We start from the raw sequence: 27191 nt of genomic DNA, 5'->3' as shown, positions 1-27191 counted from the left end.
ATCTCTGCTACCCTACTGCAGCAGCTCTTTTGTTGTTGCTGCAATTGAAAGGAAATTTAGAAACCCGGGTTTTACAGTGGCAGGTGATGTTTTGTGGGCTCTGAGTGCTGTGTGACAGGGAGGCAGCTCCTTACCTGCACAGCAGCTGTATGATGCTAATACCTGTCTGCACACCCCCTTCAGACTCACTTTCACTCTTTTCACACAAGCAATCCAAGGTCAAATGAAGCCTTGTTAAAAAACAAAACAAAACCCACCCCCCACAGACTACTTCAAGCTGTTCCTGTTTTACTGGTTAACTGTTTAGTAGTCTTCAACTTCTCACCTCAGAAAGCTTGAGAACCAGTACATTATTTTCTCACTTGTTTTGCTTGGGTCCGCTGATTAGAAAAACAAATGAGATTTTCATCCCTGACTCCAAGACTGCTAATTCAAGCAAGGAAATGCCTCACATTCCCCAGCAACATGTTACTGACACATTGTGGCCACACAGGCTACTAAACAAATGGGGCACTGTTGGGTGACAGGCCAAAAGGTAGTTCTCAAAAATACCTTAAAACCCACCTAGTCCTGAGCACTGACCCACATTTAGATCCCATTTCACTGCTTGTGCCACTTTCTTTCAATGAGCTGCATCCAAAGGTCAAATTCACAAGCCTCCAGATTTGAAAGGATTCTGCTGTAGATTTTGGACCTTCATGTCTAAGAGTTTCCAGATGCACACTTTCAGAGCTGACATCCCACAAAGCAGAGGTAGAGGGCACCACTGATAAAAAGTCCATAAATAAATAAAATACATTTAGCCTGAAGAGTGTTTTAATAAGTGTCTGCAGAAAACAACAAAAAATCCAATGCCTTGTAATTTTGCAGCATCAACTGTTACAAATGGAAAATCTGTGTATGTATTGCATCTTTCCCCTTCTATCTGCTTCTGCTTTTGCTGTGTTAAGATTTACCTTTCAGGAGTGATATGCAAAACAAGAGTGTGATATCTGAAGCACATGTTTGTGTATGAGGATACTTTTCTTTTTCAGAGACTCATGTCCTCTGATAACTTGAGGCTGCCAGTCCCACCACCGCACCACTGCCACAACATGATTTACCATCTCAACTCTCCTGGCATTTGAAGAATGATGCAGGGTAAAATTCAACTTGGTTAAGGAATCTTTTTTTGGCCATGTAATAGAATGGGACTGAATTTCAATGAGTAAAAAATAGGGGGAAAGTGAAAACAATAAATTGTAGGCTAACTTTCCCTCTGATTTTCTCTTTTTCTCTTCAAAAACTTGTGGACCTCTTCATCTTCTCCTAAACTGAAGCCCTTTGCCAATAACTCACACTGGAGCTTTGCCAACAGACTTTGTTTAGGTAGCACAATTGGGAGTCTGAGAGAGTCCACATCAAGACAAGCTGCTTTAGGCAGCACACAGACTTTAATCACTATTAAAAATGGATATTCTACCTTTGACATTCCTGAAACACTCAAAGTGGGTTCAAAACACAGACTTCAAATTTTGCATTAGTTCTCAGCTTCGAAAAGGGACAAGTGGTTCACGGGCAAAACACTTAGGAAAGTGTGTTTGTTCTCCCCAAACAGTGACCTCTGACGTTTGATAACTGCAGAGCGTGCTACCCCACTGCCAGCCAGAGCTGCCACCCACCCTGCAGAGCAAGGCACTGCCTGGCTGCACAACAGTAGGATACCTCTTGCCCAGGCAGTGTATGGATCTGTGGGGATGCACTCCCTCATCCCCTCAGGACCATCCTCTCCTTGCTCTGGGACACAGCCTGTGCTGACTGCCCAGCTCCAGAGTCACTTGATGTTAGGGTGAAGGAGAGGCACACACAGACAGGGCATTTTCCCAGCACTGCCCTTCCCACACTTTCTCTCAACTACTTCTCTTCCCCACATCCCTTCTCCAATCCCTAGGGAAAGCACAGCTCCAGGGATTTCAGTAACGCTGGAGTAAGCAAAGTTTTTTATTCTTTTTTTTTTTTCAGGCAGGGAGCAGAGTGCTGTTGATTTTGTCTTGCTTTTTCTACACCAAAGTCCCAGTGCCAAGAGATGAAGGACAAAAGCTGTGCGCTCTCAGCTCCAAGAGAGAGACTTTCTCTTCTGAATGCTGCACTGGTGAGTAGCAAGTAAGCAAATCCCAAAACCCCCACTAGCACTACATTGCAACTTTAGGGTACCATATGCTGCCCACACCATTGCTTGGCTGGGGAGCTGTGTGTCCTGCCTACCCTTGTGCCAGCTTTGCTCCTCAGCACAGATGCAATTTAGCAGCCAGGACACAGCAGACAGCTCTTCAGCTGCTCATTCCTTTCTGCTGAAAGCCTACAGATGGCTCTTGGGGTAGAGATGTTGTCCTCTCCATCCTCCTCTTGCACAACTGATGCCTCTTCACCATCGCTTGCAGAAAGATCATTTCTGTCTTGCAGCTTCCAGCATCACCCAAGGCAAAAAATCTCAGTGAAGCAGGGGCTGAGCTGTGCTTGGGGCTCAGAGTTCACAAAACAAAGACATCAGCGCTAGGGGAATGGAAACAATGCTGGGGTGGGCTGGAGGGCTACATGGGTAAGGATAATACACTCATGGTTGTACTGAAGGGTAGGAGGGCTTCACCAGCAAGGCAGAGGGAAGCAGCAGATCAGCAGCAAGCCAGAGCTGTGGCCTCTGCAGGAACAGAGCTTTAAACACTACTGGGCCCAGCCCTACACTCTCCTCTTTCTCCTGCAGCAGGAAGAGCAGAGAAACTGGGGGGGGGAAAGGCCAGAAAAGAAGAAAGTGTCTTCTTTCTGCTGCTTCCCCTGTAAGAGAGAACGGTCTAGGGATGGAAGGGAGCAGCCACTCTCCATCCCATGGTCAGGCCTCTGGGCATATGTAGGAGGGGGGAATATCCTACCCCTCACCCCATCAGCAAGATGAGCAGAAAGTGCTGGCTTTGCAACTGAGGAAGATGCAGTCCATGGGATGAAGACAAATCTTAGCACTCAGAAAATTAAGACATGCTTGCATCAAGAGATGTCTGATACCCAGCTGGAGCAGAACTGCAGCTGCTACAAACCTACATGGACTTCTCTGGGATAACAAGGTACTGAGACTGGAGTTATTTACTACAGGCATTCGAAGCGTGAAACAATTTTTTTTATTATATAGAACAATGAAAAATGCCTGTTTCTTTAGATACAGCAATAAACTGGTTTATTACTGACCTTACCAATAGTGGGCTGCCTTTAGCAGACAGGGCTGTAACAAATTAAAATGGAGAAGAAGATAACTTGTAAGAGCAGTTTACAGGAAAATTTACAGCCCAATTGCAGCAGTTCAGTGTGAATACACCTATAAATCACCTGGTTTGGGTATCCAGAGCAGCCTAACTGAAGCAAGGGGCTACAAAACTTTCTTTGTAGGCACAGGACCAGCAGTGGATGGGTTAGCAGGCAGCACAAGTGGGGCCATGATCCAAGTCAACAAGTCTGAAGCAAACTTAGGTGTGGCTAAATCCCACGACAACAACAATGTAGAAATACCATCACATGCAAGAGCTGAACTGCCCCTCTCCATTATTAAATATCTGCCACATGTTTAAGCCAGTCAGGTTTACAGACTCTTCTGGAGAGCCAGTTCTACCCCTCAACTCTCTCAAAACTCGAGGTCTTCCAGAGGAGTCAGTCCAGCAGGATATTAGTTTTCATGAAGAAAGAACAGCATTATTGAGGCACATGGTTGCTGAAGGAAGTTTTGTGATCTGTGAATATCCTGAAAGTTTGAACACAGAAAGCCCTTATTTGACATGAAATATAGTAAGGCATAGAAGGGAAGGAAGGCATGGGGAAGCAAGATCACATGACTTTTTAAAAGTCTGCAATAGAGAAAAAAAATTCTGACTGTTAACTGTTTCCATTCCCTTGGATCTAATTAAAATAAACCTTCAAAAACAATTAAAAAAATTAATAATATTTTAAGATGTTTTTATTAAAACACTGAATAAATTCAAAGATGTTTTTATGACATAGAAAGACCAAAAGCAACCTCACTGTTGTTTCAAAGTTGTATTGTGACAAAGTGGCTCTTGTGTAACTTCATATTCTTCTAACTTCCAACAGTTTCACTGTAAGAAATGATAGCAAGGATGGAACAATACATCTAGGATTAAAAGCCCCCAAGAACATTATTTATACACATCTAATTAGCTCCTCCTGCACACATACACAGACATCCCCCCTTGAGCACTGGGAACTACTAATATAATTCCTGCAATTAAAAACTTCAATGCCAAAATCCTTGTCTGCCAAAAGGAAAAACAACAGCCACTCTCCTCCAGCACAGCTGGGCATGTTTGTACAGGAGTGGATGCCCAACCCTAAAACAAAGCTCAGCTCCAAGATCTGAACTCTCCCAAAGTTCAAGGTATTTATTAGAAACCTGTAATCCAGCATAACAGACCACCTTGGACTCCAGCAGAGCAACCAATGCAAATCAGAAGTTTGGGGAGTTTACACACTGTGGTTTTGTTCAGCCATACCAGAGACCTCTGCTGATCATGGGATAACAGTGCTGAACAAGTCTCACTCAATAACAATTTTGCTTTGGTTTCCCCCTCAGAGACCATGTTAACTTTTGTTGTGTCAGGGACAATGGCAGTGCAGACAGACAGGGAAGGAGAACTCGCCTGCCACCATGAGAAAGCAAAACTAGCACAGAATAGTTCAAGGCCAACATTCATAAAGGATTGCATGCATTAATGACCCTCAGTATTTCCATACAAATCTTCCTCTGAATACATAATCTCAAGATAAAGCTTCAAAAACCTTGAGGGATCAGATACACATATAATGTTACATTTCTTTGAAGTACTTTCCCCTTTGTATTTTGACCACACTTCAAAGTTTTCCTACTTACATCCAAATTAAATTAGACATCTGATGCTAAAAGAAGTAGACACTGAAAGTGTTTCACACTTTCCCAACCTTTGGGGGTGGTGGGGCAAGACTCAGTCTCATAGAAAGAAAGGTATATATTAACCATAGGCTGATTCTCACTATACCAGCTGGCCAAGGAGGAGTTCTTCAGGTATCAAAGGTCTAACAGAACCAGGGTACACCTCCAGCTCCCACCTGTGGCTGAAGAGCCTGGTCCTAAAGAACAACACAAGTTTAACCTGTAGGACTCAAACTGACTTGCTGCCATCAAGTGGGAATTTGTGATTAACAGAAGTGCCCAGTGCATGAAGGCAACAGGAAGGAGGAGGCTGGGAAAAAACCAAGGTACAACAGCAAAGCCCTTATATGGTTTAATTGGAGTGAGCTGATCATCTTCAATGGTTTTCTTAAGAGGCAAAGGGAAAAACTCAAGCCAACTCCCAAACACTGAGAAAGTTGCCACAGAAACTGATAGGGGGTGGCTGGCAAGATGCACCAGGTTTTGTGCTTCCATCGAAGGCCTTTTTGGAAGCATTGAAATAAAAGAATGATCCTAGAACTGTCCTCTACTACCATGCCAAAAAACTCCACAGGAAACAAACCGATCAGAAGAATGCAAAGCCCTACCCCAAAGAACAGGAGTACACAAATCATTGCATTTTCTCATCATGAACTAGCAGCTTCCTCAGCAACCACATGAACATCTGGGGCCAAATCCTTTGCGGTATATGAGGAGACACTGGAATTACCTGGAGATAATCTTGCACGTTCTCAAGCACTAAATGAGTTTTAAAATGTTGGTTCTTGCTTCATATATAACAGATCTATACAAATAACTATTTAAAACTATTGCCTCCTGAGCTTCCCGTTTTGGGGCTGAGTATTTTTCCATGTGTTTACTGAGCCATCACTGGTTTCAGGGAGGTTATATTTAGCTCTGAAGGACTAAAGACATTTTTTCCCTGGCTAAAGTTAGGAAGGGATCCTCCCTTAGAGGAGGATCTTACACTAACTCTGCTGAACATAAAAAAGCACTGAGGCAAGTCTAGTTTGGGCTTGCAGAAGATACTGGTGAGGCCAAGGCCTCAGCCATGATTATCCTGCTGCTTGAAATGGGAAAAGTAAATCCAAAACCAGCATAAATGTTTGCTTTACATATACAACAGAACTAGTTTAATCCCTGTTTAGGAAAAGAAACATCACTTACTTCAGGGTGGAATTGTCATACATCTTCACACAGGGCTTGTGTCAGTACAGCTGCTCTCAGGGACAGCTCAACGTTTATTTGCCACTCCATGGAAACAGGCTGCAGCAGGGGCATTTTGGCAGCTCTGCATGGCTGCCACTTCAGTCACTGGACAGAGATGGGGACAGCTCTACATCACAAGCACAATGAAGTGCTCACAGAAAAATCCATTGCTGCACCCACCCCTCCAGCAGTGCTACAAAACCCCTTCAGTTACCACCCTCCTTACAGTACAAAACTGCCACTTACCTACATGCATTCATCCAATTCAAGATTTTGCTGGTAAGACACAGCAAAACCACAGACCATGGTGGTTTACCTCAGAGAGGTTTGGGTGTTGTTGATAAACTCTGTTATTTTTGCAAATTAATTTCTATCACAGAGTCAGAGAATGGTTTGGGTTGGAAGGGATGTCAAAGATCATCTTGTTCCACCCCCCTGCCATGGGAAGGGACATCTTCCACTATCCCAGGTTGCTCAGAGCCCCATCCAACTTGGCCTTGGACACTGCCAGGGATGGGACAGCCACAGCTGCTCTGGACACCCTGTGCCGGGGCTTCCCCCACCCTCACAGGAAGAATTTTTTTGCAATATCCCATCTAAACCTCCTATCTATCATCTATCATTGTGAAGCCATTCCCCCCTGTCCTGTCACTCCAGGCCCTTGTCAAGAGTCTCTCTCCATCTTTCCTGTGGGCTCCCTTCAGGCACTGCAAGGGCACAATGAGGTCACCCCAAAGCCTTCTCCTCTCCAGGCTGAACAATCCCAATTCCCTCAGCCTTTCCTCCCAGCAGAGCTGCTCCATCCCCCTGATCCCCTTGGTGTCCCTGCTCTGGCCTGGCTCCAGCAGCTCCCTGTCCTTCCTGTGCTGGGCCCAGGGCTGGATGCAGCCCTGCAGGGGGGCTCAGCAGGGTGGGGCAGAGGGGCAGAATCCCCCTGCCCTGCTGCCCTGGGTGCAGCCCTGGATGCATCCCTTAACACCACTGTGTTCCCTCCTGATGCACTACAGCTTTGGAAGTACTGAAATACCTTGGAAACCCTGCTTTACTGAAATGTTATTTAGTAATGCATGATCTTTAATGATCTCTTCTCCCTGGTGACCAGGGAGGGGACCTGAGGGAGCAGCACAGACCTGTGTCAGAAGTTTAGACTGGAGCTTTTACAAGCACACACAGAAAAAGAAGGGAAAAAAATGTCAGAACAGGTATCTCTGCATGGTAACAAGCAGAGATCTCTGGCAGAGGAAGTATCTAAGTCATGCTGTTGGATTTTGGGAGTTCTAAGTTTCTGTTCCCTGCAAAAGTCTCAATGATCATAAATGCATTTAGGCCTCTCCTAGTATTTTAATGAAATATCAGCTCCTGCTCCTCTACTTGACTTGCAGGCGAAATCTCCCATTTTAAGGAGATAATCATAAGCAGCTTTCTGAGAAATGTCAAGAATTCTAAATTGCCATTTCTGTGCTCTGGTTTGGAGTGGATTTTTTTTTTCCTCTTCCCTAATATTCTATTTAAATTGTCCTTAAAAAGAAAATGGAGTGCTGCCCAAGATGTAGCAGTGTGACGTGCAGTATTTTACAGATAGCAAGAGCTTAATCCATATTTTCATCTAATTAAAAACCTTCCAAAAAGTAGGAGTTTAATTCCCTGTTGCATTATTTGATCTAAAAAATCAAGACTTAGGAAAGCAACATGAACAAGACAATTACTTCCATGGCATCCTGTTTTTCTAAACTAAGTCTCAGTATCGATGAAACAAGAGCTGATGTCCAGTCACACTCGTAACCATCGATGAGGAGTGGAAGGAAGAGATTTAGCACAAGTGTGCACTTGGCAGGGAAGAAAGAGGTGTGAGTAAGGTACCTGGGATGTCTCCAAAGGCAGCCTGCTTGAGCACACAGGTAATGAAGCCAACCTGATCTGCTCACGCACTTGAGGAGGAGACATTTAGCACTGGCCTCACAGTGAGTGACCAGCGACTTGTGACCAGAGGGCAGCGCTCCGGCTTCCTGGGCTGCCCAGGGAGCTCGCAGGGGGAAGGAGGAAAACCAACAGATCATGGGGCAGAGGACTTCTTCAGGCCTGAAACCAATATTGAGAAGCCAGACCATGGCCAGACAGCTACAATCCTCCTTCCTGCCAGAGGCAACAATTCCAAATGGTTGTTGGCGAGTTCCCATGCCACAGGCACTCCTCAGGCTGTACTCAGCAGTGGTTCCGGCAGCTGAGACCACCTGCTCTGGACTCACACAGAACCTCAACCCTGCCCAAGAGGCTCTCCTGGTACTGCAGTACTGTGGGCCAAGGCAGGAAACTTCCATCTTAGTCAACAATTTTTAACTTGTACACAGCAGTGTGCCAATAATATGCTGTAAAACAGCCATTATTTTTCCAATTCCAGCTGCCAAACTCAAGAGAGTTAACCTGACTGAAGACAGACATGAAGATGAAGTAAACTGGGCATTACATCAAAAGAAACACCTTAGCTAAACCAGTCACCCTGAAGGCCTTAGGTTAAAAGTTGCTCACCTGAGCTGGGACTCCTGTTACTTTGGTCTTCATGGCTATTTTAAGGAGTGAGCCTAGCCAGGTAGAGCACACATTCAACTTAGGGTGAAATTCCTATCAGTGGGAACTTCTCACTTGTGGGAACTTTGCACCAGTGAGGAAAAAAGACAGCACTCCATGTAGCAACAGCATCCAGGAATCTGAAGCATGGCTCCAGACTGCTGCTAAAGCCAAGCTCAGTTCAAGTGGATATTCAACTTGTGCCTGAGCAATTTTTATCTCATAAACGACCAATGCAATACCCCTCTGCAGATTTCAAAACACTCATTTCAAATCCTTTACAACTGGCCACGGTACGGGGCAGAGAAGAGTCAACTGATTTCTTTCTGACGCTAGAATTGTAGTAGTACTCTTCTGAAGTCAGAAAATACCAAGTAACAACAGAAAAAGAGGAACACACCCAGCATGCATGTCAGAACGCACAGGGCACCACAAGGACGTCAGTGGTATCTCTGCATCAGCAGCTTGTTCCCTGGAAACTTCTTGTCCAAGAACTGTGACCCAGCCTGGTGCTCCTTTGCTTGCAAGATCTGACAAGATCCCAAGATGCCGGCGTGGCTGCAGGCCAACAAACTGGTGCTCCAAAGAGCAACATGCAAAGTCTACTGACGGTAACATGACCACACACGTTCCCTCTCCCTCTCCTGCTGTAATGCCAGCAAGGCTCCAAACTCCTCCTGGATAACCCAGGAGATAACACAGCCATATCCCAGTGCATCCTGGTGCGGATCACGGCATTCACTAGGGCTGTCACAACACTCTGTGAATTATACACAACACACACCCTTAACAGCACAAACCTCAGGGCTGTCTCCATGCTCTGTGGCAGCAGAGATTAACGCATGTTGACAACTGATCAGATAGGGGAAGCCTTAGAGGAGACAGACACAGCCCATTACTGCTGTTTGTTGTGTACCTACACGGTTTCTCGCTGTCAGAACTGTCTGCACTCTTGGTTTCTCCTGATGTAGCAATGTTGTTGGGCTTCCCTTTCCCATCCTCTCAACAGGCAGCTATTTCAGTTGCTCAAAGCAGCGCTGCCCCTACCTTTAGCAACAGGGGGATAAGCACTGGCTGACAGTGTCCTGCTAACAGGAAAATACACCTTAACATTGCACCCAGGCACCAGGAACCACTTGGCATCAGGCATCTGATCCAGCTGAGTGCTTGCAGAAACTATCTGGAGGACACAATACCACGTTCGTGCTGGACTGTCCACATCACTCCTCCCAATTCCCTGCCCAGAGCACTGCAACACAGCTGGCAGAGATTCTGTGAATGGCAGCACAGCTGCAAAGAAGGTCTCTAAGGGAAATTATAAGATAGGCTACAGAGGAGTGGGAACATTCAAGTGTAGCTACTCTAGATACTCACAGGATGCAAAGGTGTTAAGTTTATACATGACACACTCCTTGATCAAAAAAACATAAGAGAAAGTTTCATACAGATCTCATAGCAGCCTTCCAGTATCTGATGGGGGCCTACAAGGAAGCTGGAGAGGGAGTCTTCATTAGGAACTGGAGTGACAGGTAAGGGGGTATGGCTTCACACTGAGAGAGGAGGTTTAGATTAGATATTAATAAAAAAAATTCTTCCCTGTGAGGGTGCTGAGGCCCTGGCACAGGTTGCCCAGAGAAGCTGTGACTGCCCCATGATCCCTGGAAGTACCCACAACCAGGTTGGACAGGGCTCTGAGCAACCTGGCATAGCAGAAGATGTCCCTGCCCATGGCAGGGGGCTGGAACTGGATGAGCTTTGATGCCCTTTCAAACCCAAACCATTCTATGATTCTATAAATTCCCTTAGTGCCCAAAATCTTAAAGGGAAGCAATAAAACACTATCACAATTTGCTGCACTGTGAAGGACAGGGTGGGAAAGGGCAACAGCCAGGACAAGGGCAAGGGAGGAACCGTGGAAATCTCTGCTGAGGTCTTGGAGCAAAATGCAACCAAATCCACAAAGAGGCTCCTGCAAGCACTTGCAAGCTGCCAATTTGCTCTGTTGCCAGACTATTTGGAGGCTGAAACACTGACAGTCAACAAAGCTCTTCCTCAGACAGTGATGCAGCATTCCCACCTATCAGAGCTTCATCTGCTGTTGGGAGCCGGGAACAGATACAAGGACACCGAGCTGCCGTAAGCTCAGTTTTGGTACTCCTGGCAACGTTGCAGCACCCGATGGGATGCACCACACTATTTTCTGTCCTCACAGGAACAGACAGCTGTTCACTGCCCAGATGGCAGAACCAGGATGACTGCTTTACTACTGCCATCCCCCAGTGTCCCTCAGGCACAGTGACACGAGGGCACGTCAAGCCTCGGCCACTCGGCATCCAGCCAAGCAGGCAAACCAGCCAAAACACCCCTGGCACTGAGCCCTGGGAGTGGAGCCAGGAATGGTTGCCCAGTCCCGCAGCAGAGTTGAACTTTCCAAATATTTTGAACAGCTCCTTATCAGCAAAGCAGCTTTGCACCAGCTCAGCATTTCACAGTGTTTATAATCTGGTCCCCTTAAATTGGATTGACAGCCGAGCAGAACCACAGCCTGAAATAGCGACAGTCTCTCTGTCGGCACAGGAGCTTTTCAGCAAGACCCACCCAGCCTGAGATCAGCAACTTGCACATGCCCACATTTGATGTCAAACATGCTTCCAATGCCACTGAAGTCAATGCTGCTGAGAACATGCTTAACACTGGATTCCTGTTTGACGAAGCGACCAAAAGAGGACCTCAAAATACAGATCCTGACAGCTTTGTGCAATCTGTGGGTGCTATCAGTAATAAATAGCAGCCCTCTCCTCACCGCAACGGACTTCAGACCATCTGCCAGACATGGCCTCTGCCACAAACACAACATGAGCAAATCTTCACGAAGATCTCAGTCACCGTTGTGACAATCTGCCTTCCTTCTCCACTTAGAGGCACCACCAGAGCACAGTTCTGTGTGTGTGTGTGTGTGTGTGTGTGTGTGTGTGTGTTTTGGACCATAGGAAACACTGAAGTTCCAAAACTCACACGAAGTCTGTAACAAGGACATGTTCACTTCCAATATGGATCTTGCTCCACATCACTCTGGTTCACTGTGACACCACCATCACAAAGAAAGGTAACTTCTTTACCAAGATATTTCAAGGCAAAATTTACTTAGAGTTACACAGAGCCACTGTTACTGCATACAGAACACAAACCAAAAACCACTCAGTGAATCAGGGCAAACAAGTGCTGCTCTGTTGCACTGAGGGAGTTCACAGGGTGGGAGAGAGGCTGTGTCTGGGAAAGGCAATGAGTCACAGAAAGCCTCCACTGAACTGAGTTCACCCATCTGCCCTGCACTCAGACAGCAACTGAGCTAAAAGTTAACAGCCTATGCCCCTCATGGTGTAGAGAAAACAAGCACTGGCCACTGAGTCATCACCCCACGGGGACATCCAGCAGTTTTACCATTCTTAGTGTATCAGCGACTGACTTTATTAGCCACTGATGCTTATATGACTATTGGTTCCCTGGCTGTTACTTAAGAACAGTTGCTAAGGACACGAGGAAAAGCACCTCCTTCAGGTGTAGGACTGTTTGGACTGGTTTGGAAGGTGTTCCAGACATTAGAGATCTTGTATGATGCCCACCTGCCACAGCAAGGATGATTCCACTCCCAAATTCTCATCTTGTCCCAGCCAGTGCTGCCACTGTAGGTCAGAGAGGAACGACTTCATTTCCCTCAAACAGGGTGTTCCCTACTGCTTAATGTACCTCCAGTTGGTTGGCACTGACCTGCTTGGGGTGTGGAAAGAAGGGTGTTTCCCAACAATTACACACCTCAGAAGTGTACCACAGGAGGATCAGGCCTTTGGAATATGGCACTTGTTGTGCCCTCCTAGGGAAACAGACAGAATTCTCTGGCCTTACCATTACACTAAACGCTGGATGATTCAACTGCATTTCCTCTCCCCTCATGAGGTAAGGCTATTTCCTACTTTCTTCCAGTAACTCAGATTTGTCTATGTCCTATTTTTGGTTTCTAAATTAAGAATATTGCTCATTACCAGATTATATGGCATTTATTCTGAGGAGCAAGAGATACTGATGCAGCTAAAAATTCAATATAAACACCCTGTGGATGTAAGCCATGACATTTATATACCGGATTAATAAGCACTAAGAGGAATTTCTGATGTAGGGCACATGACCCTCCCTTCATTTCAAAAGCAATTATTTTAATACCATGATTTCAAAGTGTGATGTGTCCTTGGAAACACTGGCAGACAGACAGCTTTAACAAAAAAGCTTCCAAATCCTGGAAGGACAATTTCAGGTGCATCTCCAGTTTTCAGATCAGAACATCTGGAACAAGGGTGTGGGCTGGCCAGCAGATAAGCAGGCTGAGACAAACAACAATTTAATGCAGAGTGGGTCTGAGCCTCTCTTAGAAAGAGGGAAAAGACTGGGCACAGAGTTCGTGCTCCCGCTCATCTCCAGCTGCATCCTGTACCTCTCCCACTGTTGTCACTGCCAGGTTTCTGGAGAGCTCTCACTGCTGGGAGTGACCCTTGCCTTTCACACCTTGTCACCTACCCCTTGATATTTTCCAGATACCTCAGCCTGGAAGCCACTTCCTTGCTCATTTCAGAGGGCCAGCTTACAGCTGGAATCCCCCCAGAGAACACAGCCAGGCTCCCTAGTTATCAGTTGTCAGACTTGGGCCGCACCACCTCAGCCTTTCAAACACAGGAGAAATGGGGAGCTCGCCAATTTGCAGTGAGGAGAGCTGAAAAAATGACAACAGCTGGTTTTCCACTGAAGACCTTGGTGCTTTCTGACAGTGGTTTGATGGCCCAGGGGAGGAGAAAAAAAAGGCAGCCCCATCCAACCCTCCCTGGGCAATCACCTTCCAGCCAGTTGGTCCCTTCCTCTTAATTTCAAATACCTAAGGAACACCCAGAGATCCTAAAAGATCTCAACAAAATTCCTTGGGTATCAGCATGATTCGGGCAATTTGCCCTGGGCACACTCTTGGAGGCACTCACCACTTTTGGATGCAATACCTCAAAAAAGTTACAGAACACAAAATTAAAACAAACACAACAGAAAAACCCCAGATGCACATGCAGCTCCCCACATGCTGAGCTGCTGACATTTTTCCTAAGCAGCTGAAATCAAAATCTAGTGAGAGAAGCTACCAGATGACAAAGGAGAGACACCAAGACCCCACCACAAGTACTCACATCCTGCAAGCAAGGCATGAAAGCTTTCATCAGTTGCTCTGCACTCACTGCTGCAAAATCCAGGTCTCAACTCAGCCCTGAGGGCTTCCCAAGCCCAATGAAAGAAAAACATCCAGATTCATGAAAAGCCACATTCAGATCCTTAAAAAGTCAGCAGATAAGGAATCAGCAATTTGGGTGTCATGAGAAGCAGAGGATGAAACCAGAGCCCTGGGAGCACAGAGTGGTTCAGGACAGCTCTGCCCAGCACTGGGAAGGAGCATGCACAAATGAGGTATCAGCTATTTAACAAAGTCAAAGAAAAATAAAAAAGAAAATAAAAATACTGGCTGTGATACCTTGGTGCTGCTGTCCACCACTGAAGGTCTCATCTAAAGCATCAGGATATCTGTCCCACCCATTAGAAACAGAAAACTAAATATAATCTTGGAACTAAATCTTGAGCCCCTAAAAAAGTCTCTGCAAAGTTTTGCATCCTCAAAAACAGCACATGGCTGGAGACAGCTGCTTTCTCCACCACCTTCACTAGCATGGCATGCCAGAATAAAGCTGTGTTAAGCCAAGCAAGGCTTTTTGCCTGAAAGTTTATCAAGCAAGCCCTCTGAAGCCAGTCAGAAGGTAGCCAGGGAACCTCTGAGAGCCTGCAGAGAAGCAGCCACAAGATTTTCCTAAGAAGATGAAGGAATTCTCCTTGTGATTTCCGTGCTCCTCTGCACCTAGCAGATTATCCATTCTCCCCAAGAGGACTAAACTGCCCTAACACTCTCCAGTGCTCCAAAGCAACTTTGTAAAAAGCCAGAATTCCTGAAAAAAAAGAAGTTTTAACTAACTTCTACCAAGTAGGCAACAAAATTGTTGCCACGACTTCCTCTGTAACAGAGGGCCTAATTCCAGAGTTTACTGCCAACAGCACTCACCTTTTCTACATGCCATGGAATGCATTTGGGAATTAAGCAGCTGTAAATCAAGGCCTATAGCCTAGTGCAGTTGTATGAAATTATTTCTGCAAATGACATAATTCCAGACATCACTCTGAGCCAACAACTTCCACTACAGTCCCTGGGAGGGAAAAAAATATCTTAGCATGGCATGTGGTAGATGAAACAAGAAAGATCAGCTTCTATGTATTGACACAGTTCCCATTTTGAAGCTCACTTTTCCCATCTTAGTCTCAGATGGAAAACAAGATGGGGAAAAAATATTCCCTAATAATACAGAAAAAGTCTCCCCTACCTCTGGTTTGAGAGGAAAGAGGAGGGAAGGAGCAGAGAGATCGTCCAGACAGCAGTGAGTGACACCCCACAAACCTAATCCCATTAACATGCTGCTTCACCTTTATAAAACTTCAGACAATTCCTCACACACCTCCAACCAATCACTGAGAAGGGACAACCACATCAGTCAGTGAGAAAACTTATTGAGGGACACAAAACAAATCATCAAAAAACACCACCAGAAAATGCACTTAAGCAAGTAGTGAAGAAGGCTAGGAAAGATCATTACATTTTCCCTTTGTGTCAATCTGAATTAAACTTTGTTTTGCTCTAGTTGAAATCAGCAAGGTGGGAACTCAAATTGACCTTGTTTCTCTTTCCATGGCCTAAACTCACTTGACTTCTTGTTCACTTTGCCCATCGGTAGAACACAGGAAATGATAATGAGAAGCTACTTCACAATGTTATAGGAATTATTCAATCCGTAGCCACAGAGTTCTTTGAAGATGCAAAGTGCCAAGCATTATTACTAGATGAAGAAATGATGTATTTTCTCCCCCAAGCTATACAGAGGAAGAAAAAAGCCATGCAAACAGGCAACTGTATTCCTAATGAGATGCAATACTCAAAAAGTGGGGCATCTTAAAACAGATTGGACAATCTTTTTCCAGCTCACAAAGATTATTCCCAATACATAAACCTCAGAGGATTATAAATGCAAGCAAAGAAACTTAGCTTTTGACAAGATTTCTGCAGAACAAAATAAGCTTGTCTAAATAAACAGGGAAAATGTACATTTTCGGTCTTAAAGAGAGCAAAAAGAGTTTTTCAAAGAATAAGGGAAGAACTGAAATCAGGCTTGCAAGCTTTGTGAGGGATGAATTGATGTTTGCTGAATATAAAGCAATTTCCAGGACTGGGAAAGTCAATAAAATAAGAAGAACCGGATGGGAGGGAGGCAGGAAAACGCTGTGTGCAGCAGAGGGGTCACATGCTGGACAAACAGGGCAGGCTGCTCAGTGTTTACAGATACATACATCCCCTCTCTCTGCAGAGATTCATGTGTATTACAGAGCCAGCAACAGAACTGTGGGGGAGCAAAACTTTACCTTACATTAAGGCTACTCAAACCACATCACAAAGTGTGAGGAGCAAAAGCACAATAAAACACTTCTTTTCTGCAAGCAGCAGTATTTCCTCTCAGAAGAAGGGGAGGAAAAAGGCACCAGAAAAATCCCATCACAGCCTGCCTGGGGACCCTCCCCTGCCCCAAGCATGAGCAGTGCTGCCCCTCCCATAAACATGCAGAGCAGCCACAGGCTCTGGGGAAATGCTTGAAATTATTACTATTTTGAGTGCAATTTAGTTTAGCACAACTATTAAAAGCCCAAGAAAAGCTGTGTGTGGGCTGGGCCCTGCAGGACAAGCCATCAAGTGCCAATAAATGGAATACATAGAAGTAGCCTTGTGCTTCTCTCCCTCCTGTATTCAATGTGACATTGAGGGCAGAAAACCCAACAAATTTTTGCCTCTTGCACACAGGCACTGTAAGAGAGTGGACTGGATATCATTTCAGTGCTGCATGTGGTGCTCTGTCTCAGCTTTAGACACCAAAAATCTGCTGCCACTGAGCACAGACCTAACTCAGAGCTGGTGGAGGAGGGTGAAGACACACCTGCAAACCTGCAGGGTTTTGCTAAGAAAGAGCAGGAGCGGCAGGGAGTATGGCTGACTCTGGCTACATGGACTTAGCCAGGTTTCTGTGTCTTCATGGCACCACACTGAAGCAGCTGTTTCTGCTAAGGCTTATTTTAAAAGCCTTATTTAGCTTTTCTGGATTAATTATACATGGCCTTACTGCGGGGCAAGGCTGAACTGGCAGCAGTATGTTTAACATGCAGCTAGCCAAGGAGGGAAGATGGAAATCCATGCTTTTATGGATAAACAGAGGCTGTGGGCAGAGGCACTGAAACTCCACTCTGAACACTTTGTTGGTATATTCTGTGTGGTGACAGGGGAGGTCAGACATCTGTGCTGAACTTGTGGTAACCCAGCAAAGGAGCCCATGCTCCTCTCCATCTGCGAGAAACAGCCAGCAGCCCCAAACACAGACCCCTGCCTCTGTCAGCGCTGAGTCAGGCATGGGAATTTCCTGCCACCTCATTAGGAGAGGCTCTTATTTATCTGTTTCATGGGGAAAGCAAGCAGCAGCTGGAGAAATCAGGCTTTTCAGACTGATTGCTGAGGGCAACAGGTCTGACTCCTCCAAATGCCAGAAACTGCCAGTCCTGGAGCCACAGGAACGGAGAAGGGAGGACTGAGCACCTGCTATTACAGTCTTGGATGGACACGGACACACACACTCCCTCCCAGGGAGCAGCAGCACCAGAGACAGGGAAAACCAGGCAGATTTATGTCTCAGGCCTTCTGCTGCTCCTGGGCATGGGGAATCAGCACAGCATCCGGTGAGCAAGGAGGGAAAGATTTCCAGCAAAGGCAAGACATTTGCACGGTGATGGCAGCAGATTGAAAGTCTCCAAACACACATCCAGCAGAACGTGGCTGCTAGCCAGCATCAGACTTTTAACCATGTTTTTACAGCCATGATGGATGCAAATCCAGCTGGAGTGCAATCCCACCAAACCTGTAAGTGGTGATAAAACTGAACAAATGTGACCAGGATGGGGGACAATAGGTGACAACCACTTCCAGCACCAGCAGACCTCTGATTAAAAACCCAGGGAATAAAAGCTTTTGGCAGTGGAGTTTAGGACTCCTGACAAACAAGGAGCAACAACATCCACTTCTTTCCAAGTCTGGTGCAAGACCTTGGGCAGCTGTGAATCCCAGAGAGAGCTCATGCACAGTGATTTAGTGTGGGAAGGGTTGGAGAGCCACGAAGAAGCACTCCAAGGGCTATGGAGAGGGTAAGGGAGTAAAATAAGGGAAATGGTATTTTAAATGAGACACCAGTCCTCACATCCTGTAGGACTGGGAGCCCAGCTGTGGAGTTATGGGATGAGCACATCCCAGCCGAGGGGTGCATGGATCAAGTGCTCGCTCAGCAATCTGACCCAGCTCTCCAGCTGGAATTTAAGAAGCTAAATCATACCATAATATCCAAAACAAAGTAGATGAGGGAAAACCATTCCCAAAACAAGATTGCCAGCTCTGACATGCACTAGGATACTTGGATCAAATCAGTCTAGACCGAATGCAAAATGCTGCTCCTTGAAGCCAACAGAACTGGGACATTTCCAAAGGATCTCACAACACATACTCTGTTTTGCTGAATGCATTTTCTCATAAACTTGCCCCAGTAATCTGAAAGCCCTTGGCAGTTTCTCTGCACATTGCCATAGACCTGCTGAGTCAGACTCACTGCACATGCACAGCTGCATCACTCAGTCACAGCATGTCCAGGGGGATCTTGTGCTGGAGCTGAACCTCCAAACTGGGGTGCACTGGCACTGCTTGAATCTTTCACATGCCACAGAATAGCTCATTTCAGTTTTGCTTCTTGGATAATCCAAATATACTTCATTACTCTGCCACAGTCCACATGATAACCCTAAATCTACTGTCATTAAACAGTTTCCACATTTCTCTGACACTAAACAACAGCTTAGACTGTGTTAAGTAAGACCATCCTTTAAAAGATGCAAAACCAATGGATATCTGCAGAAGTAGACTGACATTCTTCTACAACTCTTACTGGAAATCCTATACAACATCATTTTAATGATATTTGAAATGAAAGCCCAAAGGAGCTCTTGTGTAAGATATCAAAAAGAAAAAAAAAGCAGCAGATAGTAGATAATAGACATCAGCAATGCAGTGGGTTTAGATTACTCACTCAGAGGAACAGACTTAGTGTTGATCTCCACTGTCACTCTTGAGCAAGTACTACTGATCCATATAAACATCCAAGCCTGAGAAAAAGAGAAATAGAGATTTTGATTAATCACTCAAAGCCTGAGAGGACTTAACAGTGATATCTTGTAAAATTTTATTAGCAAGTGACACAGGATACAGGAAGCACTATGGATGATGTACATAACAGCATTTAAAAAAAGCTAATACCAAGCGATTAAAGGATGACAACTGATGCACAAAAAGGAAATGAGCTTGTTAATTCCAAATAATTCCCAGCAACATTATTTCTCAGTATCTCTACATTGCACAGTTGGCCTGTGCCTGCCCTTGACCTCCCCAGCTGATCATACACATATAGCGCAAAACAAATGTGAATAATACCTGGCAAGGCTTCCTTCTCACTACTGTGGCTGACACAAACCCCAAACAAGCACCCAGTGTTGCTGAACAGTTGAAATTGAGGGTGTGAAGTAAAGCCAGTGGAAGTCAGAGCAGCCCATAGCACTGAACCAAACCCACAACTCCCAACAACTATTCCTGAGTCTCTTTACTGTGACTATTTTGGTAAATCAAAGATGTTCTCTGTTCCTGTGGTTTGACAGGAAGTTTTAGTCTTGGCTACTCCCATCTACAGACCATGCACAGGAGTTATTTTGTATGGGACAGGAGACTGACAGGAGAATCTGTTACAGGAGAACGTTCTGGGTAGGCTTTGAATCTGAAATGCAAAAGGGAAGTTTGGGGAATAAAACTTCAGGCTAATAACTAAAAACTTCCAAACCTATGCAGTTACATGAGCTCCCATTAGAAGAGGCTTAGGAAAAGTGACTCCAATACAAATGCTCAGTGAAATATGGTTGGTAGAAGGATGAAGGATGGAAACAACCAGGAACACCCCAGTGTACCCCCAGCTGAAACACTTCACTGGCACACTCTGACACTGCTCTCCAAACAAAAATTATGACAAGAGCAAGAGCAGGAGTTTAAGACAAGCAAGTAACATGATCAGAAAACAAAGAATCAGCTCAAAAATGTAGGAATAAAGAAAAGGCACACTGACTAACTAGTTGTTGACTTGTGGCAACAAACTGCAAACATCCAGAGGTTATAAACTGGAAGAGAGAGAATTCAGCACTTGTATGACTGGGAGGAAAAAATCCCCAAACATTTTCATGGCTGAACAGTAAAAAGCTATAATAGATGATCTCAAGGCACACAAATGATTGGGTGCTCGTTACTTCTCGGAACAGTTTTTTAGAGTAGATTGAACAAAACCACCAGGGGAAAAAAAATATGACAAAGAACTGAGCAGGACATAGGAGCCTGTGCAAGCAGACTCCGTCACAGGACTGGGGCTCCAGGCTATTGCAACAGACTAATTATGTACTGAGCCCTGTGCAACACAGGCAAAAAACATCTGCCAGATGGAAAAAGACACAAAATGTGGTAGGCGGGGCAAAAAAAAATATTTGAGGTTTCTATAAAGGGCACTGCAGAATGTCATGTATGAAACTGCAAAGCCAGGGGAAAGAAGTTAGTTAACGGTGTTATTTTAAGCCTGCCTAAAGTAATATGAAGGGCCGAAATGGAAAACCTATAATTAGATGGAGCTTCTCCCCTTCATTACAAATATCTGACTGGAGCTGAGGCTCCCAGATTGACGGGACCTTTGGGATTGCTGTTGCCTGGGCTGCCAGGACACGCAGGCAGCAGTTGGGGAGGGGGAAGGAGATGTGGAGCACAGCGGCCGTGGAATTCTCAGCTGCACCTTTGCTGCGTGGGACTGGCCCCCTCTGCCCATCACAGCTGGCCTGGCCCTCCTGCTGCAGTCACCAGGGCTGCCCCAACTCCCTCAGTGTTCTCTGCAGCACAGGGAAGCCGCAGCAGCTGTTCAGAACCAAGCTTCCTGCCAGGTCCATCTCCCACCACCACTGCAGGAGACGCACACTCCCCACGAGGGCTATTCAGCAGACTGACTTGCTACTCCCAGCACGGGTGGCAGCACCACAGCTATTCCCAAGCCTCTCCACCACCACTATTTTGGTAAATGAAAGATGTTCTTTGTTACCATGGTTTGACAGCAAGTTTAGTCATTTCCTTCTCAACACAGTCAGAGCTACACACTCAGCCCACACCTCGGGCAAGCTGTCCGGCCACTGGCTGGCTGATGAGGAAGGGAACTGTCCCTGCATTCCTCAAAAGGGAACAAAGTGCCTCAGACCCTGGCAACACAAGGATTGAGGTTGTTCCCAGGGCTGCTAGGGAAGTGGGCTTCATTTCCTATTCCCCCGTGTCCTTCCTTCCTCAAACTCAATTTAATTTTGACTAATGAACTTCCCATGCTGGTTTTGGCTGGGATAGAGTTAATTTTCTTCACGGCGGGTAGCATGGGCTAAATTTTGGATTTGTGCTGGAAACAGCGGGGATAACACAGAGATGGCTTAGCTCTTGCTGAGCAGGGCTTGAACAGAGCCAAGGCCTTTTCTGCCTCTCACCCCATCCCAGTGAGGGGCTGGGGGTGCAGCTGGGACTGCTGACCCCAACTGACCAAAGGGACACTCCAGACCTTATGGCATCATGCTCAGTATGTAAAGCTCGGGGAGGATGTTTGGAGTGCTGGCATTTGCCTTTTCAAGTCACTGCTACCTGTTGTAGAAGGCACAGGGCCCCATGGAAGGAAGAGGCTTAAAATGCCAAGTCATAGTGAAATAGCAAAAGAAGCCGAAGCCCCTCTCTTCCTCCTTTCGGACCCCAGCTTATCTCTCTGTAACCCCACAGGTGACTTCTCCTTAACCCCTGCTACTGGACAATTTCTGATCCCCTCTTGCCCTATATAATGGGCTGTTTTAGCCCATCCTAGTTAGAAGAGCCATCACTGGAACCCTTCACAGACCCAAATAAACCATTGCTGTGGAATGCCAGGATGAGTCTTCTCCTCTCTCACGTCTGCCTACCGGCCAGCCTGGGCACCTTAGCAAGCAAAGAGCTGGAAATCATAAAAAGCTGATAAATCACTAAAGAGCTGATATCCCTTAAGCTTGCTAAGGTTGCCTGCGGCTAAGAGCGGCTTGGGTACTCGGACAGTCTGTCCTCAAAGGACTGAGCTATCCATGCTGCCTGCGCTGGGGCAAACCTGCCCAGCAGGAAGCCAGAATAACCTGTGATGGGGACCTGCTCTTCTGGGAATGGCTGAACTCCTGCCTGCCCATGGAAAGTGGACAATGAATTCCTTGTTCCTTGCTTTGCTTGTGTGCACAGCTTTTGCTCTCTTTATCCCAACCCATAAGCTTTGTCACTTCTACCCTTCCAGTTCTCCCCCTGATCTCACCAGGAAAGGAGTGAGTAAGTGACTTTTTGGGGTTTAGTTGCTGGTTGGGGTTAAACCGCAACACCACCCTACAGACACCCTCTAACCCTAAGCTAAAGAAATCCCTCTTGCACACCCTCACCTCTGATGACCACTTACAGAAGTATTTCCTATAGGACTGGCTGTGATGTTCATCTCAGCATTTCTCCAGCCTCAACAGGGCATAGGACACGGAGATCCAGGGGGCTTCATCCCATGGCCTGCACTGGGATGCCAGGAAGGCTGACAGCCCCCATGGAAAGTCTGAAGCTCAGGACAATGAGTGAAACCTGGGACTTGTTGGGACTTCTGGGAAAGGGTGGGGCTTTTCTGGTTTAACTGGAAGGGTCAATTATCATCCAAGAACAGGAGCAGAAGGAATAGCTGCTCCCATGTCACACACAGCCTGACCTGAGGGCACACTGGTGGCCGGGGGCTCTCCAGCCTTGACAGCAAGAGCAAAGCCCTCCACCGAGTTTAATCCAAGTTCACTTCCAGTATGAAGAAAACAACCTCCCAGAAAACCACACTCATAACCAAGAGCCAGTTGTTAGGAATGATCATTTAACAAGAACAGGACTAGGAAAATCAGGTGAGAGTTAATTGGATTTTTGCTTTCATAGAGAGAACATCACCAAGTATAAACACCCTGGGGGAACCTCACCAGTATCCCCAGGAAAGAAAGGTGCATGATATGGTTTTCTTTTTCTTTTCCAGACTAATTTCTTAACCAGGAAGAAAATGCAAATCCTAATCCCACAATCTTACATGTTCAGCAGTAATATTTTGCCTTGCCAATCAAATGTTTTCTGCAATAGCCACCCATTTCTTTTTCGAATCCAAGATGCAGAACTGCGTGCAATTAATTACACACTGTGTGAATTTAAACGGAACACAGCGCTGTGCTCAAAGACCTGAAAAAAATCACATGTTGCACTGTGTTTAGGGGCACAGCTTAACAAGAAAGGTGCAGCACTATTTCTTTGCTTTGTGACTCCTAGGAGCTTTGTTTCAGGAATATTTCCAGAAGAATGCAAGAGCACTGCAAGCAAATAGTCTGATTCATGTCTGTTCTTTACAAGATAAAAATAAAGATCTGTTTTGCCTAATCATTTCTGATCAAGAAAAGCAGGGCTTTGAGATACAAGATCTGAAAGAGCCCCACCTCTCTACAAAAAGCTAAAAAATTACTCTAACATGGGACCCGGGTAGTCACAGCACAATTCAAATTACTGCTCCTTCCCACACACTTGCCTCATGTCTGTCTGTTTGTGTTTCAATTAAAAAGCTACTATGACATTCTTCCTACGTTTTAAAAAGAAATTTCCACGGGCAACAGGATTCCAAATTACTAAGAGAAATTATTAACATACACAATTCGAAGGAAGTCAGTGATGCAAGCTGATTTGTGTCCAGCTATCTTGCCTTGGAAAGGTGGGAGGAGGATTTAAAGCTAAAGAAGCAAAGCAAGCAAGAAACACTAGCAGTTTGAATGATCTGGAGAGCTAATGGTTTTCCATGGAAAAAGCCATTGATGCGTGTCTTACACTAATGGCATGATTTTTTGTAAAAGGCCTTTGGGCAAAGGCTGGTTTGAATCTGAATGGAAGCAATCAAGACTGCAGCCTGAATGATTTCCTCACATCTGTATACACCATCCGTCCATGTGAAGTATCACCCAGCAACACGGTCTACTTCTCCTTTAAGTAATTTTTCAGTCCCTGCAGACTATGTAGCAGGTACCTTATTTATGCTGGGACACACTAGCTGCACTCAGAGAAATTAGACAAGAACAGAAAACACAGATGTTTGAGCCCTTATCTTTATTTTTGGTTTCTGGAAGGCCACAGACATTTCGACACAGACAAAAATGACACAGCATGCACGGTAACAAGGCAGTCTGCTTTTGGGTCTTACTGCACCCACAGCTGAAACCCAAACTTGTGCCTTTACAAGTGCCAGCCTTGAGCTTAAAAAACAAGTTTTGATCCAAACCCAGGGGGTCTGGCACAACTGAACAAAACTAACCACATCATTAACTCCAGTGACCCAACCAGCTGATAGCTCACACAACATTTCCTACCACAAAACAGCACGTTTGAACAATGTACATGCACAGAAGTCACTGAATCCACACAGCAGCACTGGAGGACACAGACAACACAGCCAACCACCACAGCAAAGTAACACTTTCTGGAAGCATAATAAAATAGTCTGAATAATTTCATGAGTCAGAGATGAGTAACACAAGATAGACCATTCAATGAAGTACTTGTAAGACCAACAGCAAGAACAAACTGCAGAAGGTTTAAATAAAAGCTTTCAAATCATTGACTTATCAGATATTAACTGAAACTAGACATGATTTACACAAAGAAAAAATATGACTAATCTATGACTAATTTTATATTAATCATTGTGTCCATCTCTGAACTGGAGTGCCACTGCATGCAGTTTCTGTCAGCTAGAGCTTTGTTTTAATTCTACAAGCCAAAGCCAAAGCAACAGATTATGCAGTTCATCATCTGTGAAAATGCAGATGTTAGTTGCTGGAAGATGCAGAACTGTCTGAAAAACATGGAAGACTACTTCATTCATTTAACTGAAGATCTCATGCCTGAAAACCCATGTTATTGAAGCAGGGTGATGCTAAGTCTGTGGAATCAGATATGAGAGAATGACAGATCTGAGAGCACCAAGTGCTGGTGCTGTCAGTGTTCTCCCCTCAGTGTTGCATCACGTTTGCTGACACTGAGGTGACTAAAGCCGTGGATCCTGTTAATCAGACAGCAGCCCAAAGCAGCAGAGGCTGCAAGAGCTCTGTTAGAGGAGACTGCTTTTTTCTTTAGGGCAAGATACCACAGTGAAGCACAGCTATCACTAAATGAACACAGAAAGACTATGAAAGTGTTTTCTCTCTTAGGCACCAATTTGGTTTTATTCTACTACATACGCAAAAGAGCCAGGAAAAGTCTCCATGCCCCTGACCCCTTCAACCCTGCACACTCCATCAAATGCAAAAGGCACTGCTCTATCAGTGGTGTTCATCTCCCAAACCTCACTGGTGTTGCCACACTCTGCTTTCTGTCTTCCTTCCCAACTCTGCTCAAAATAAGCACAAAATATTCCTTGACAAAAAGGCATCAGGCCCTCACATATGGTTCCCCATAACACTTACCAGGAACATGCCTGCCCTTCAAATACCCTTAATTGTTCTGGGCATCCTTCATATTCACAGCAAAATACTTTGACATTTCTCAAAGGAACTTAAAACACCACAAGCTTACAGAACCTTGTTATTGAAGCACACACAGCCCAACTCTGTTTCCAGAGCTGGGAAGTGAGGAGGAAGCGTTGCAAGAAGCAAAACCCAAAAGCACTTCCCAAGAAAAAGAACAAAATTACATCCTTTTGCTTCTGTCAAGAGGAGGCAGCCAAAGGATTAGAGTTTAAAACCCTAGAAAAGATCAACTTAACTAGATATTTTGCCAACTTCACAAATAAGTTTTATACCTGTATTTTGCTTTCTTTCAATGCAGACACTTGGGTTCTTTCAGCTCTTTTAAGTTGGTTACATGCTTATACACACGCACACAACAGGATTCAGCTGTTGTGCCTTCCTATGCACTGCAAATGATCCTGAAAATACCATTTCTACTAATCACTTGTTCCACACAGTTTTAAAGCACATGATTACAAAATAAAACCCTCAGCACATATTTCTGGCCTGGATTCTTAAGGAAATTAAGCTTATATGGTAGTGTTGTTTGTCAGTCCTCACCCTATTAAATTTTCAACTTGCTTGTCAGTTTTGACCACATCTGGCAAAAGGAAAAGAGATCCAAACAGGTGTCACATTCCTACACCTTTGGGGGAAATTATTGTGCAGGTAGAGAAGACACATCCAAATCAGCCTCTCACAGGCTCAGATTCTGCTGCAGGAACTCAGCAATTCCCTCCTCTGGCTGGCCCAGCAGCTGCTCCATCAGCAACCTCAGGGCAAGTCCCACAGCCACCAGTGGCACATATAGTTAGTCCAACTCACTAATTTTATTCAGGAATCTGCTTTATAACTAACCTATTACAGCACTTTAGTTAAGGAACAAACAAGGATATTGCCACCAATGTTAAAAACCATTTCACTAACAATTAGAGAGCATTATTCTCAGAGGAAAAACTTCACTAGCTTTCAGTCTGCCCTTTTTTAAAGAGGTCAGTGTCTTGCAAGAACAGAAAAAGCAGCTTTTCACTCAGAGAAAATAGCAAGGAGGCAGTTTATGAGACAGAAAAGATGCAGGCAGAGTACAAGACTCAGGGGCTAAACAAGATGCAAAATAATTTTCCACTTCTAGACAACCACTCCAAGTGCATATCAATTACACAGCAAATTAAAAAGTCACAGTAGCAGCTTCCCCCCAAGCTTTCCAGGGTCATAATATGCAAAACCACATCCACCATTTGTCAGAGGGCACTTCAACCAGCCTCCAGATAGGAAGACAGCCACAACAGTTCCACTGCTCCTGCAAACACCCCAGGTCAAGAGCAACACAAGTCCTGACGGCAGCATGGAGAAAATGCTGGTCCTGCTAGAAGCACAGATGTGTCCTGTGATGAGAGGATCTCTCTCCAGTTGGGATAGTCTGCCTCCACTTATTAATAGCAGGCGCTGGCATCCACAGCCTAGGGCTCTGAGCCAAGCACTGCAGTGTGTCAGGAGCAAGGTGGTGAGGTTTATGGAAAAGAGCTTCCAAACACTGGGCCTGGGAACAAGGCAGAGCCTGGGCACAAAACTAAAG

At 45.3% G+C, this 27191-nt stretch overlaps 1 protein-coding gene across 10 annotated transcripts in view; it reads right to left on the bottom strand.

Annotated features, from left to right (window-relative positions):
- The window catches only part of PPFIBP1 (PPFIA binding protein 1), a 102045-nt gene that overhangs the window by 53746 nt on the left and 21108 nt on the right, over nt 1-27191 (bottom strand). For all 10 annotated transcript variants that reach the window (XM_084205979.1, XM_084205984.1, XM_084205982.1 and 7 more), the window contains exon 2: nt 19030-19105. The gene's annotated coding sequence lies outside the window, so the exon portion shown is untranslated. The remainder of the gene's footprint in view (nt 1-19029; nt 19106-27191) is intronic.

This window comes from Fringilla coelebs (assembly GCF_963513975.1).
Source record: "Fringilla coelebs genome assembly, chromosome: 5".
Classification (NCBI taxonomy): Eukaryota; Metazoa; Chordata; class Aves; order Passeriformes; family Fringillidae; genus Fringilla; species Fringilla coelebs.
The sequence above is the reverse complement of the archived record's forward strand: the minus strand, read 5'-3'. Positions and strand labels throughout refer to the sequence as shown.